Source organism: Schistocerca piceifrons, unplaced genomic scaffold (assembly GCF_021461385.2).
Source record: "Schistocerca piceifrons isolate TAMUIC-IGC-003096 unplaced genomic scaffold, iqSchPice1.1 HiC_scaffold_2356, whole genome shotgun sequence".
NCBI classification, from domain to species: Eukaryota; Metazoa; Arthropoda; class Insecta; order Orthoptera; family Acrididae; genus Schistocerca; species Schistocerca piceifrons.
In genome coordinates this window covers 3419721-3435587 of record NW_025728290.1, presented here as the reverse complement: position 1 = coordinate 3435587, position 15867 = coordinate 3419721, and positions in this window count along the sequence as shown.

Genomic DNA, 15867 nt, shown 5'->3' with positions numbered 1-15867 from the left:
GTGAGTTTACAGCTCGTGACGTCGTCTGAAGCAAATGTAGAATAATACGCCGTGTGTCACAGCAATTCAGCATCTCTTTGTGGCTGGATTGCCGGGCTGGAATCTCTCTGAAAATTACCTCTGATCAGGGATGGCAATTTTAAGCCTACGTTTCAAGAGCATTGGCCACATTATGAGGTACGAAGCGGATACGTGCCAGGGAATATCACTCCGCAACAAACGGTATAGTTGAGCGTTTTCACCGGTAGTCGAAAGCTACACTGAGGTGCTACGCAATACTGTAATGGACAGACACTGCCTGCATGCTTTTAGGTCTACGGATGTCATTGAAAAATGGTCTGAAGAGTACAGTAGCGGAACTTGTTTATGCACAAACGTTACGCCTACCTGGAGCGTTTTTATACACCTTGGGCCGGCCGCTGTGACCGAGCGGCTCTATGCGCTTCCGTCCGGTACCGCGTTGCTGCTAGCGTCGCAGGTTCCAATCCTGCCTCGGGCATGGATGTGTGTGATGTCCTTAGGTTACTTAGGTTTCAGTAGTTCTAAGTCTAGGGGACTGATGACCTCAGATGTTAAGTCCCATAGTGCTTGCAGCCATTTGAACCATTTTGCACACCTTGGCAGCTGACAAAATCAACGCCTCAGGCGTCGCCAGCTGACTCACAAACAGATACGCCAGCTGAGACCGATAACGCTTAGGAACCATTTGTAAAGGTATTCGTTCGTTCTTGCGGAGTTAGATAAGTGCACACATGTATTCTTACGAAACGATGCAGTGCATAAACCATTGCAGCCACTGTACGACGGACCGTATCCGATATTCAGTAGGGGCAGCAACAGTTTCCACATAATGGTCATTGGATACCCACAGCAGTTTCACTCCATAGTATAGAGCCAGCGTTTCTGAATGCAACAGACACTACGACGACCACGGAACGCAAACCAGAGAAAACAGAAGAATCGACAAAGGTGGTTCTTTATTTCACTAGCACCACGGTGAACCAAGCACTGCAATACTGTGACCAAAGTCGTGGATTACTATTGCTCTTCCTGTTAGAGCCACTAACTCACGTGATGCAACACCCAGTTTCAAGAAAGAAGTTGTGGCGAGGGTTGGACGACATGTTAAATTCAATCTGCGCTATCGTTATCCCTGAAGGGTAGGAGGGGAGTAATGTAGTGACTATTCTTTTTTGTTCTCACATTATGCATTATATATATGTCTTTTTTATAACTGACAACAGCTCCGGTTCTTTTCTCTTTTTTGGGTACAAGTAGCTCATGGATCCGAAAGCAATCAACTTGCCTTCTGCATGTTTTGTGAGGACTAATGAAACTGACTGTGAAAAGATGATTAAAATATTATCTCATCAATCAGAAATGAAACTGAAAGAAGGCGACTTTGCTTCATTGAGACTCGAAATCGATGACGTCTTGGAAACAAATATCAAATATGACAGAGAGGATGCTACTTAAGTAGTCAGATTTGACAGCAAACCAATATCGACAATGATAGTTGTGAGCGTACAAGGTGTGGCGGGAGTTTCCCGCCGCAGAGCACGTGGCTAGCGGTTGCTACGGGGTCGTGGCGAGCGGCTAGCGTTATGCGGCATTGGAAAAACCCGAGTGGACGCTTGGCAGGGGCGCATATGGCCGTGCTGGAGAAATTTATATGCCAGAGAAAAGTTGATAAAAACGACAGTGAGAGCAACATGGAGCTGCGAGTTGGCACTCATGGACAGAAAAATATGGGAAGCTAAATTATCTAGACGCACCACAAATATATATGATTTTTTAAAAGTTACTGTTGTCTTAAAAATTGTAAATTTATGAAAGTTCAAAACTAATATCTCGGCAATGATTTGGCCGATTAATACCAACAAAGTGTTTACGGAAGCGGCTAGTAAAAAATGGTTCAAATGGCTCTGAGCACTATGGGACTCAACTGCTGAGGTCATTAGTCCCCTAGAACTTAGAGCTAGTTAAACCTAACTAACCTAAGGACATCACAAACATCCATGCCCGAGGCAGGATTCGAACCTGCTACCGTAGCGGTCTTGCGGTTCCAGACTGCAGCGCCTTTAACCGCACGGCCACTTCGGCCGACGAAGCGGCTAGTAGAGCTGCATCGAGCACTTATAGCCGATTTAGCTTAATATGTGCCATTTTTGAATGAGAGGTCGGAATATGGGATTCGACTGAGGGAAACTGTGTTTTTGGTAATAAATAAATTTGAAGAGCAGCATTCCAAAGTTTAAAGAGGTAGATGAGTTAATAAGTATGCACTTTTATTTGTTTATTTATGTTCACTATCAAGAATCTGGGAGAAACAAAATCACGTCACAAGAACATTATTTGTGAAAAATCGGTGGCAGTTTAAAAAATCTGGACTTTAAATTTTATTGCAGAGATATTTTCCTTACTTTCAATATGTCATATATGTTTTTGTGTTTCGTTTTAGTATATTCATAGTTGTTTAGAGTCAGGCATTCGTTTCGGCGGTGCATAGGGTGGCCATCTTTAATGGCACGACGGTTGATTCTAAGTGATGCTAAGAGCCGGACGTACCGTGCATGTTGGGGAAGTAGTGAGTTCTTTTCCACGTTTGAGGGCAAGTATGTATGTAACGACATTCAAGAGCGATCAAGTGAAGCGCAATATAGTGCTTTAGGACAGCGGACAAGAGTGTATTTAATGAATTGTGAATAGACTGTCGACTGCTGTGATAGCGACATATGAATTTTATAGTGAAGTGTTTTAGCATTATTACCGGCCGCCCTTACGTAAGAACCCCTCAGACTGCATGTTAAGTGTTTAGTGAAAATACTGAAGAAAAATTAACTGTTGTTGTTGTGGTCTTCAGTCCTTAGACTGGTTTGATGCAGCTCTCCATGCTACTCTATCCTGTGCAAGCTTTTTCGTCTCCCGGTACCTACTGCAAACTACATACATCTGAATCTGCTTAGTGTATTCATCTCTTGGTCACCCTCTCTCCACGCTGCCCTCCAATACTAAATTGGTGATCCCTTGATGCCTCAGAACGTGTCCTAGCAACCGATACCTTCTTCTTGACAAGTTGAGCCACAAAATGCTTTTCTCCCCAATTCTGTTCAGTACCTCTTCATTAGTTATGTGATCTACCCATCTAATCTCCAGTATTGTTCTGCAGCACCACATTTCGAAAGCTTCTATTCTCTTCTTGTCCAAACTAATTATCGTCCATGTTTCAGTTCCATACATGGCTACACTCCATACAAATACTTTCAGAATCGACTTCCTGCGACTTAAATCTATACTCGACGTTAGCAAATTTCTCTTCTCACGTGTTCCAATTATCTCATCTCTTATTTTGCTCCCCAAATAGCAAAACTCCTTTGCTTCTTTACGTGTCTCATTTCCTAATCTAATTCCCTTAGCACCACCTGACTTAATTCAACTACATTCCATTATCCTCATTTTGCTTTTGCTAATATTCATCTTATACCCTTCTTTCAAGACACTGTCCATTCCGTTCAGCTGCTCTTCCAAGTTCTTTGCTGTCTCTGACAGAATTACAATGTCATCGGCGAATCTCAAAGATTTTATTTCTTCTCCATGGATTTTAATAGCTACTCCGAATTTTTCTTTTGTTTCCTTTACTGCTTGCTCAATATACGGATTGAATAACATCGGGGAGATGCTACAATCCAGTCTCACTCCCTTCCCAACCACTGCTTCCCTTTCATACCCTTCGACTATTATAACTGCCATCTGGTTTTTGTACGAACTGTAAATAGCCTTTCGCTCTCTGTATTTTACCCCTGCCATCTTTAGAATTTGAAAGAGAGTATTCCAGTCAACTTTGTCAAAAGCTTTCTCTAAGTCTACAAACGCTAGGAACGTAGGTTTTCTTTTCCTTAATCTTTCTTCTAAGATAAGTCGTAAAGTCAGTATTGCCTCACGTGTTCCAATATTTATACGCAATCCAAACTGATCTTCCCGGCGGGCGGCTTCTACTAGTTTTTCCATTCGTCTGCAAAGGATTCACGTTAGTATTTTGCAGCTGGGACTTATTAAACTGGTAGTTCGGTAATTTTCACATCTGTCAACATCGGCTTTCTTTGGGATTGGAATTATTATGTTCTTCTTGAAGTCTGAGGATATTTCGCCTGTCTCGTACATCTTGCTCACCAGATAGTAGAGTTTTGTCAGGACTGGCTCTCCCAAGGCTGTCAGTAGTTCTAATGGAATGTTGTCTACTCCCGGGGCCTTGTTTTGACTTAGGCCTTTCAGTGCTCTGTCAGACTCTCTACACAATATCATATCTCCCATATCATCTTCATTTACATCCTCTTCTATTTCCACAGCATTGTCCTCAAGTACATCGCCCTTATATATACATTCTATATTGTCCTTCAACCTTTCTGCTTTCCCTTCTTTGCTTATAACTGGGTTTCATCTGAGCTCTTGATATTCATAAAAGTGATTTTTTTCCAAAGGTCTCTTTAATTTTCCTGTAGTCAGTATCTATCTTATCCCTAGTGAGATAAGCCTCTACATCCTTACATTTGTCCTCTAGCCATCCCTGCTTCGCCATTTTTGCACTTCCTATCGATCTCATTTTTGAGACGTTTGTATTCCGTTTTGCCTGCTTCATTTACTGCACTTTTATATTTTCTCCTTTCATGAATTAAATTCAATATTTCTTCTGTTAGCCTTGGATTTTTACTAGCCCTCGTTTTTTTAACTACTTGATCGTCTGCTACCTTCACTACTTCATCCCTCAAAACTACCCATGCTTCTTCTATTGCATTTCTCTCCCCCATTCCTGTCAATTGTTCCCTTATGCTCTCCCTGAAACTCTGTACAACCTCTGGTTTAGTCTGCTTATCCAGGTCCCATCTCCTTAAAATTCCACCTTTTTGCAGTTTCTTCAGTTTTAATCTACAGTTCATAACCAAAGGATTGTGGTCAGAGTCCACAACTGCCCCTGGAAATGTCTTACAATTTAAACACTGATTCCTAAATCTCTGCCTTACCATTATACACTCCTGGAAATTGAAATAAGAACACCGTGAATTCATTGTCCCAGGAAGGGGAAACTTTATTGACACATTCCTGGGGTCAGATACATCACATGATCACACTGACAGAACCACAGGCACATAGACACAGGCAACAGAGCATGCACAATTTCGGCCCTGGTACAGTGTATATCCACCTTTCGCAGCAATGCAGGCTGCTATTCTCCCATGGAGACGATCGTAGAGATGCTGGATGTAGTCCTGTGGAACGGCTTGCCATGCCATTTCCACCTGGCGCCTCAGTTGGACCAGCGTTCGTGCTGGACGTGCAGACCGCGTGAGACGACGCTTCATCCAGTCCCAAACATGCTCAATGGGGGACAGATCCGGAGATCTTGCTGGCCAGGGTAGTTGACTTACACCTTCTAGAGCACGTTGGGTGGCACGGGATACATGCGGACGTGCATTGTCCTGTTGGAACAGCAAGTTCCCTTGCCGGTCTAGGAATGGTAGAACGATGGGTTCGATGACGGTTTGGATGTACCGTGCACTATTCAGTGTCCCCTCGACGATCACCAGTGGTGTACGGCCAGTGTAGGAGATCGCTCCCCACACCATGATGCCGGGTGTTGGCCCTGTCTGCCTCGGTCGTATGCAGTCCTGATTGTGGCGCTCACCTGCACGGCGCCAAACACGCATACGACCATCATTGGCACCAAGGCAGAAGCGACTCTCATCGCTGAAGACGACACGTCTCCATTCGTCCCTCCATTCACGCCTGTCGCGACACCACTGGAGGCGGGCTGCACGACGTTGGGGCGTGAGCGGAAGACGGCCTAACGTTGTGCGGGACCGTAGCCCAGCTTCATGGAGACGGTTGCGAATGGTCCTCGCCGATACCCCAGGAGCAACAGTGTCCCTAATTTGCTGGGAAGTGGCGGTGCGGTCCCCTACGGCACTGCGTAGGATCCTACGGTCTTGGCGTGCATCCGTGCGTCGCTGCGGTTCGGTCCCAGGTCGACGGGCACGTGCACCTTCCGCCGACCACTGGCGACAACATCGAAGTACTGTGGATATCTCACGCCCCACGTGTTGAGCAATTCGGCGGTACGTCCACCCGGCCTCCCGCATGCCCACTATACGCCCTCGCTCAAAGTCCGTCAACTGCACATACGGTTCACGTCCACGCTGTCGCGGCATGCTACCAGTGTTAAAGACTGCGATGGAGCTCCGTATGCCACGGCAAACTGGCTGACACTGACGGCGGCGGTGCACAAATGCTGCGCAGCTAGCGCCATTCGACGGCCAACACCGCGGTTCCTGGTGTGTCCGCTGTGCCGTGCGTGTGATCATTGCTTGTACAGCCCTCTCGCAGTGTCCGGAGCAAGTATGGTGGGTCTGACACACCGGTGTCAATGTGTTCTTTTTTCCATTTCCAGGAGTGTATAATCTATCTGATACCTTCTAGTATCTCCAGGATTCTTTCATGTATACAACCTTCTTCATGATTCTTGAACCAAATGTTAGCTATGAATAAGCTGTGCTCTGTGCAAAATTCTACCAGGCGGCTTCCTCTTTCATTTCTTACCCCCAATCCATATTCACCTACTATGTTTCCTTCTCTCCCTTTTCCTACTCTCGAATTCCAGTCACCCATGACTATTAAATTTTCATCTCCCCTTCACTACCTGAATTATTTCTTTTATCTCATCTAACATTTAATCATTCTCTCCATCATTTGCGGAGCTAGTTGGCATATAAACTTGTACTACTGTGGTAGGCGTGGGCTTTGTCTCTATCTTGGTCACAATAATGCGTTCGCTATGCTCTTTGTAGTAGCTTACCCGCATTCCTATATTTTACTCATTATTAAACCTACTCCTGCTTTACCCCTATTTGAATTTGTATTCACCTGACCAAAAGTCTTGTTCCTTCTGTTACCGAACTTCACTAATTCCCACTATATCTAACTTTAACCTACACAGTTCCCTTTTTAAATTTTCTAACCTACCTGCCCGATTAAGGGTTCTGACATTCCATGCTCCGATCCTGATAACGACGTACTCCTGAGTAGTCCCCACCCGGAGATCCGAAGGGGGACTATTTTACCTCCGGAATATTTTACCCAAGAGGACGGCATCATCATTTAATCATACAATAAAGTAAAGATGCAAGCCCTCGGGAAAAATTATGGCTGCAGTTTCCCCTTGCTTTCAGCCATTCGCAGTACCAGCACAGCAAGGCCATTTTGGTTAGTGTTACAAGGCCAGATCAGTCAATGATCCAGACTGTTGCCCTTGCAACTACTTAAAAGGCTGCTGCCCCTCTTCAGGAACCACACGTTTGTCTGGCCTCTCAACAGACACCCCTCCATTGTGGTTGCACCTACGGTACGGCCATCTGTATTGCTGAGGCACGAAATCCTCCCCACCAATGGCAAGGTCCATGGTTCAAATTACAAATAAGCGTGAGTAATTCAATATTTTAAATTTCACCACATTAACTGCCTGGATTGTTTTGTTATATTTTATTCCAGCTTAAAAATAGAGTTTACGGAAGATGTGAGCTGGCACGCTGTGACGAAAATCGTAGCCAAACATTGAGATGAGCCACATGTCTGGGCCGCTCAGTTAAGCTGAGTGTAACAAATACAGATATTTTTGTGCCATAGCACATGGGAGCTCGAGCCACATAGTCAAATTTCAATGTGTAGTTCCCAGTACAGTAGTACAGTTAACAAACTCATACCACCGTCAGAATCAGAAAATGGTACGGCGGATGAAAATATAACAATCATGCGGGGTTAGAACGCCGTTGTAGCAGATGGAATAAAAGAAAGGTTTACGAGAGAACGTGGGTTGTGGGCTTGAGAGCATGAATGAGAGACGAGAGAAACTAATTGAGTTCTGTATTGTATTTCAGATGGTAGCAGCAAATACTCCACTCGACAAACACAAGAGCAAGAGATACTTGGGAAAGATCCGGAGACATGGGAAGAATCCAGTTCAGTTACATCATGACCAGATGCAGATTACGAAACCAGATATTGGATAGAATGGCGCCCCCAGGTGAAGGGAAGACATGGACTTAGATCACACTTCAGTAATCTTGGAGATTAGGATGAAGTTTAACAGAACTGTCCACTTGGAGTTATTGTGGAAGGAAGTGGTATAAAGATATACCGAGGAATGATGAGACACTATTGAAGTTCACAGAGAGAGTGTATACTGTAATGAGGAATACCAGAGTAAGCAGCTCAGCTGAAGAGAGGTGAACATCTCTAAAAATAGTAATCGGAGATGCAGAATAGACAAACATTAATACACGGAAGCTAACTGCAGAGAAATTGATTAACGAAAGAAGGAAGTACAAAAATGTTCAAGAAAAGCAAGCAGTATAAATCCCATGGGACTGAAACAAAGTGTGGGGCATCCAAGCAAATGGCTGCAGGAAAGATGTGAAGAGAGTGAAAAGATAATAATCGTCTGGAGAGATAACTCAGTATATAGAAAAGTAAAAAAAAAAGTTCGGTGAAATTAAAAGCTAGTATGGTAACATTAAGAGTGCAATGGAAATTCCTCTGTGAAACGCAGAGAGCGCGGGTAAGTGGAAAGAGTATGCTGAAGGTCTCCATGACGTGTAGGACATGTAAGATGACGAGGGAGAAAAAGAAATTGGAAGCTATATGGAAGACATAGTGGATAATGTACTAGAAAAGGATCTAAAAGGGCTCTGGATGATTTGAGTTCAAATAAGGTAGAAGTAATGTATAAGATTCCTTGGAATTTGCACTGTTATTTGAGAAAGTGGCAACCAAACAACCACTCAAGCGTTTTGTAAACTAAGACTTTGGTGGGGCACCATTATGCATTTGGAATAATTTCGTCCTCACTCTCTAGAATATAGCAAGAGCAGGTAAGTGCGCGACTATCGCAAATCAGCCTTAATAGTTCATGCAGACAAGCTGCTGACAAGAAAAGTGCACAGAGGAATGGAAAAGGATATTGAAGATCTGTCAGAGGGAATCAGTTTGGATTTAGGAAGGGTAAAGCACCATAGAGGCAGTTGTGACGTTGCGCTTGATAATGGAAGGGAGACCAAAGACAAATCAAGACACACACACATAGGATTTATATGCCTTCATAACGCTTTCGACAATGTAAAATGGTACAAGGTGTTCGAGGTATTTTGTTACCTTGGAAGCAAAATAGTCCATGACGGATCTAGCAATAACGACACAAAATGGAGACTAACACAAGCAAAGAAAGCATTCCTGACCGAGGCAGCTGCTACCAAACATTGGCCTTAACTTCAGTAAGAAAATTCTGTGAATGAACGTTTGGAACACTGCGTTGTGCGGTAATGGATCATCGACAGTTGGAAAACCGGAACAAAAGACATGAAGTGTACGAGATGTGGCGATTCAGAAGAATGTGGAACATTAGGTCGGCTGATGACGTCAGCTAATGACCTCCATTGCACTACAGGGAGCTGAAAAGGGTAGGGGAAGAACTAATAATTGAGGGAGCAGGATGGAAGTATTACTCCAAGGTGAAGAGGTCACAGCAGAAGAATTCATGGCAGGCTGCATCAGGTCAGTCAGAAACTTGATGACTAAAAAAATATGTATGTAACAGATAAGGGTTTTTCGTGTTTACACTTCAAGAAGACCTTAATTCATACTGAAAAATTTATACTTTTTTTAATTAAGTTTTTTGCGTCTAATGAAGCTTCGTGGTAATCAAGCTGCACCAGGTACAGAAAAAAATTTAGATATCAATTCTGTGCCCATAAAATAATAGAGCTATGCTGATTCTTAGCTGAACGTAACAAAAACAATTTTTTCGTAGAACAATGTTCTTCAGTGCATATACGACGATGAAGTTAGTAGTTAGTCCTCTCCTTAGGCAAACAATTCTAAAGACGCATTAACATTAGTTTAACCACCAAAGTTAGTATTTATATCGTTTTCACCGGTGGTCCTGGTTAAAGATAATTTGCTTCTCTTACATTCGGCAGATAAAAGGGTGGACTCTTTTACCTACTGCTATTTGTAAGTTATTTTTACGTTTCTTTCTTGTGGCTTCAAGAATTTACTGGAAGGCCAAGGTCCCTTCAAGAAGACAAATAACTCATTTCACTAAAAGTACAGAAAATGTTTGAGATTATGCGAAATATCTTCATTTGTGAAGACTAGACGACAAATATTTTACCAATACTTTATAAAGAAAAGGGAATATATGTTTTTGATGCACTTACTTGCGTTATGATGAAGCAACCGCTTCGTGACGACCTGAGTATCGAAAACTGGCCAGGTGTTCATTCACGTAAGTTAATTGCTATAACAGGGTGTGATTATATTAGTTGGGAGGCCGATGAGTTCTTGTGCTTGCTTTTATCGCGGAAAACTGAGACACTAATCATTCATTCAATGTAATTAGTCGCTTTCGTCAAGGTATTCGGGTCCAGCTATAGATCATTATCAATTTCTTGCCTTGTTTCTCGTGTAGTTCGATTTGAAATGATGTGGAATATGACACTTAATGAAACTACAAATATTCGCACTGAATAATGGTATTACTATGTGATTGGTTTCTGTCTGTTTGTTTAAAGTTGTTGTAGTGGTGTGTACATGTTATCGTAAAACGTATGAAAATGTAGCAGCAAGAATGACAGTATTATATAAAATAAATGAATAATTTCTCCTAATTCTAGTTTTTGTGCGGCTGAGACCGACTATAATGAATTATTTTGTCAACGCTATCACTACAAATAAATATTGAAATGCTGTTTCATGAATTCAGTAAGTGACATAGAATGTATGCACCAAGTAATTAATATATCATACCACAACCTCTTCCTATAATAACACTTGTGTTATAATTTTTTTAACTCACTGATAAATTTCTCAGAGAAAAATTAATCTTACGCACCAGCCACAAAAATTATCTTATTCACGTAAAGTCTAAGACTGTTCTACTGAATGTTATTTTCACTGTTAGAATATAAAAATAGTAAATTCTTGTAGGTTCTTGGGTTAGAATAGAAAAATAATAAATTCCTGTGGGTTCTTGTCCTTGGAGTTCAAATATTGTAATACCGACCGCAAGAATTAATGTCTGATTACCTCCGCAGTTTGAAATTTCCACTCCATACACTCACACAATGGCGGGGGACTAAACACAGCCTGGACTGTGTGATCTTACGAACGTAATTGAGCCATATCTGGTTCATGTTATGCTATGGATTAAACCTTGGTTGCTGTTCTGTGTTTAGTCTCCTGCAGCTATCGCGATTATGCTGTATTCCTCCCTCTCCACGAGTGGCAGCAGTGGTGTGTATACATATTCGCATCTTGTACTATCTATGGCCTGGCGCTTATCGTTTCTGGCTGTGCTGTGTGCGACCAGTTGGTCGGTTGGCGTGGAACAGCGAGGAAATGTCCACAGCACGTGGTTTGGCCGGGACCGCTGGCGGCATCTACATGTGGTCGGAGTGCATCGTGCTGTTCGCATTGCTACGAGGTCTGTCGCTCACCGATATTGGATACGAAAGTTGAGTTTTGACTTAATCTACCAGCAAGTCATGGCTGTTCACATTGTGTCGTTTGGATTGCGTTCCCGACTGTATGTACATTCCGGCGAGCAACAACAATGTCTGTTCTCAAGTTGGCAAATTTTAGCCACCCTCCGGTGGAGTTTAACTGTGCTTGGTTATTTTAAATTGAAGTGCACCAGCGGAAACTTCTGCCTTGTGGCCGTTAACATTCCGGTTACCTGCCCAGGCTGTTGACGTAAATTGGGGCAGTGTATTTTCCTCATCGTGTTGTCGCTGTGCTGCATGGTGTGTAGTTTGACAGCTCAATGTATAATTGTTTGTGCGCGCCAGTACATTCTACGTTGTTCCATTGAACTCCCTGTTGTGTGCTGGTCAGGTGGAGTGGAAGTTATCTTGTTGATAGGTCCGTTGACTATCTGTCGGTTGGGTTGTCGTCGGATCGAGAATGGTTGGGCTGTCTGCCTGTCTCACCTAAGCGAGCGTTAGTGTTTGAATTACAGGCCAAACCTCGGAAACTTCTGAGCGCCGTTGGGTGTACTACCTTTTCTTATTTGTTCTTGTTGTTTTTATTTGTATTGCTTCTAGCCGATATTTAAATTAATGTTGTTTTGCCCTTAAGGCGTAAGATTGTTTGGGTAGCCTAATTTAAGGAACTGTTTTAAGTAAAGTCTTCTGCCATTCTGATTTTGGTTTGAGTTTTAAGTTATTGGCTTTCAGTCGATTTTAAATGAAAGTGGTCTTGCCCTTAAGGCATGAGATTGTATGGCGTATTCAGCCAGTTATTAAGTTCCACAAATTATGGCTTTGTTTTTTTTTAATTTCCTTGGCTCTTGTAATGTTTGGTCAAATGAATAATGTTGTATGTTCGATTGTAACTGACAGCCACTTATTTTGGCATATTTCCACAATTTAAACTACCTGTCCTGTCCTGCAGGTTTATCAGGGCGTCTCAGTAATTTCAGTAGAAAATCAATAACATCAACCTTCCCCTTTATGCTAGATTAAATGTCAGAATCCTACACCGTTCTGGTTCAGATGGCTCTGAGCACTATGGGACTTAACAGCTGTGGTCATCAGTCCCCTAGAAATTAGAACGACTTAAACCTAACTAACCTAAGGACATGACACACATCCATGCCCGTGGCAGGATTCGAACCTGCGACCGTAGCAGTCGCACCCTACACCGTTCTGATTGTTCACAATATTAATATTGGTCATCAGTTACCAGTAATTAAGTATAACCATATCAGGTGCTAATGGCCGCCTTCCTGTTTACTGCGGATGCAAAACTTAAGACATTCATTGTGGTTACCTAGTTACAAATAAAATTCTGTACACTAGAATTCAATTTAGTAAATTGCACGTTATGACATTATCCATCTGAAGCAATTTTTAATCAAACAAAGTTATTTGGAATTATCTCTGTTCTGGTGCATTAAACGGTCTGCTACAGCATCTTGGTTTTCTTTCAGAGACTAGGGCACCACAATGCCTATGAATTATACCCATAAAACAGAGAAAAAAATATGGGACCCCTTGGAAATGGAAAAGAAGACTGCGTCGGTAAAGAATGATAAGATGCATTCTTCTACAGCAGTAAAGCAATTTCGTGTTTCACTTAACACATAGGAAACAAGAGCTTGGGAAAACACAGAATACAGTAGGTAGTGAAAAGATTCTGGGAGTTTTACGAAGAATTTTTGATAAAAATAAATAAAAAATAAAAAAACAGCAAGAAATCACTGATTATGTTTTTGGATTTACATTGAACGATCTACAGAGAGTGAGAGAAAAAATACCCATCGTTTTAACAGACTGTCGGAAATGGCAAGCAAAGACAACATCCTAATAATAGTCTTAGGAAGCCTATTTCAATGGCTAGCCAAGCTTTTACCCAAGTAAACGTAGAGGAGTTTTCCCACCCCTAAAATATTGGAAGACAAGCAGTTTCATTCTGGTCAATATATTTTTAATGTGGATGAAACACCTGACATTTCATTCCAAGAACATCAAAGTGTTAGCACTTAAAGGAAGACGCCAAGTCGGAGGCTTTACTTCAATCGAAAAGGTTTGCTACCTGCTTTCGGAGTATGTACAGCAAAGCAATTAATGTGGAGCAATAAAATTTCGGGAATACACTTGTCGAGGTAACATATTTAAATTCGTAACATTATAAATTTACAGAGTAATGTGAGAGAGAGATAAACCATTGCAAATGTGAAATGCTGGTACATTTGAAATGCTAATACATTAATAACCGTTGTAGACACTAGAATTAGGATTTCAAACGTGCATGCATTACGTTGTACAGGATCCATATGTCAGTTTGTGAGATGGTGTTCCATGCTTCTTGCACTTATTCGCTCGATACAGGGATGGTTAATGCTGTTTGTAGATGCCGTAGGAGTTGTCCAGTGATGTCCCATAACTCCAGGTGAATGTCCCCTGTTTCTAGTACACAGACAAGTCGGCTGTAGGTCCCGAAATGGCTTCTTTCTGACCAACACTCGGCCATCGTTGACACAGTGGCAGAACCGGCTTTCCTCAAAAAACACAACAGACCACCCTGTCCTTCAACGAGCCCTAGCTTGACACACTGAAGTCGCAAATGGCTCTCGTTCTCGGGGAGTGGAATACACGCTACACGGCGTCTGCCTCGGAGCCGTCCTTGAAGTAACCGACTGTGCTGCAAATGCAGTACGATGCGCCACGGCCCCACACCGTATATGATGGTCACCCCTCTCGGTAATGCTCCGTGGACGTCCGGAGCCAGGGCTTCTTTCGACCGTACATTCTTACGCCCACCGCTGCCAGCAATCAAGTACTGTGGCTACATTTCTGCCAAGTTACTCTGCAATATCGCAGAAGGTACATCCAGATTCTCGCAGCCATATTACACCGCCGCGTTCAAACTCAGTGCGGTGTTTCCTTAAAGGCATTATTGACTAGCAACTACTCAACACGACGGATCTCGAAAATAACTAATACTCGCCGACCAATACAGCGAGTATTTAAAGTGAACCTGATTTGCTTACTAATAGTGGCGTTAGTGTATCAGCTTGGATTCCATAGGAATGTTTTAACACAAGAGGCAGTACTGACCCTACGACTTATCTTAGAAGATAGAGAAAGCTTTTGACATTCTAGACTTGAATACCTTCTTTCAAATGCTGAAGGTGGCAGGGGTATAATATAGGGAGCGAAAGACTATTTACAGTTTGTACAGAACCCAGATGGCAGGTATAAGAGTCGAGGCTCACGAGAGGAAAGAAGCAATTGCAAATGGAGTCAGACAGTTTTGTAGCCTATCCCCAATGTTATTCAATGCGTAATTGAGCAAGCAGTAAAGGAAACAAAAGAAAATTTCGGAGTAGTAATTAAAATTCGTGGATAAGAAATAAAAACTTCGACGTCTGCCTGTGACATTGTAATTGTGCCAGAGACAGCATAGGACTTGGAAGAGTAGTTGAACAGAATGGTCAGTGTCTTCAGAGGAGGAAATAAGATGAGCATCAACAGAAGCAAAAAGAGGATAATGGAACGTAGTCGAATTAAATCAGGTGATGCCGATGGAAGATACTTAAAGTGGTACATGGGTTTTGCTATCTGGGTAGCAAAATAACTGATGATGATCGAAGTAGAGAAGATATACATTAGAATGTAGACTGGCTCTGGCAAGGAAAGCGTTTCTGAAGAAGAGAAATTTGTTAATATCTAATATAGATGTGAGTGTGAGGAAGTCTTTCCTGAAAGTAATAGTATGGAATGTAGCCATGTAAAGCTTCTAAATGTGGTGCTACAGAAGAATGTTGAAAATTAGATGGGTAGATCACGTAACCAATGAGGAGGTACTGAACAGAATTGGGGAGATGAGAAATTTCTGGCACAGTCTGACTAAGAGAATGGATCGGTTGGTAGGACACGTTCTGAGCCACAATGGATGACCAGTTTAGTATTGGAGGGAAGCGTGAAGCGTAAAAAGCGTAGAAGGAGACCAAGAGATGAATGTACCAAGCAGATTCAGAAGGTTATAGGTTTCAGTAGTTACCTGGAAATGAAGAAGCTTGCACAGGATAGAGTAGCATGGGGAGCTGCATCAAAGCAGTCTTAATTTTAAAAATGCCGGAAGCTTTACATAAAACAGTTCTTACATTAGGATGAATGCTATACCATCCCCAGTGAAATACTAAAAAAAGACTTAAAACAGAATTTATAAAGAAGAGACATTCAAAAACCATGAACCATGGACCTTGCCGTTGGTGGGGAGGCTTGCGTGCCTCAACGATACTGATAGCCGTACCGTAGG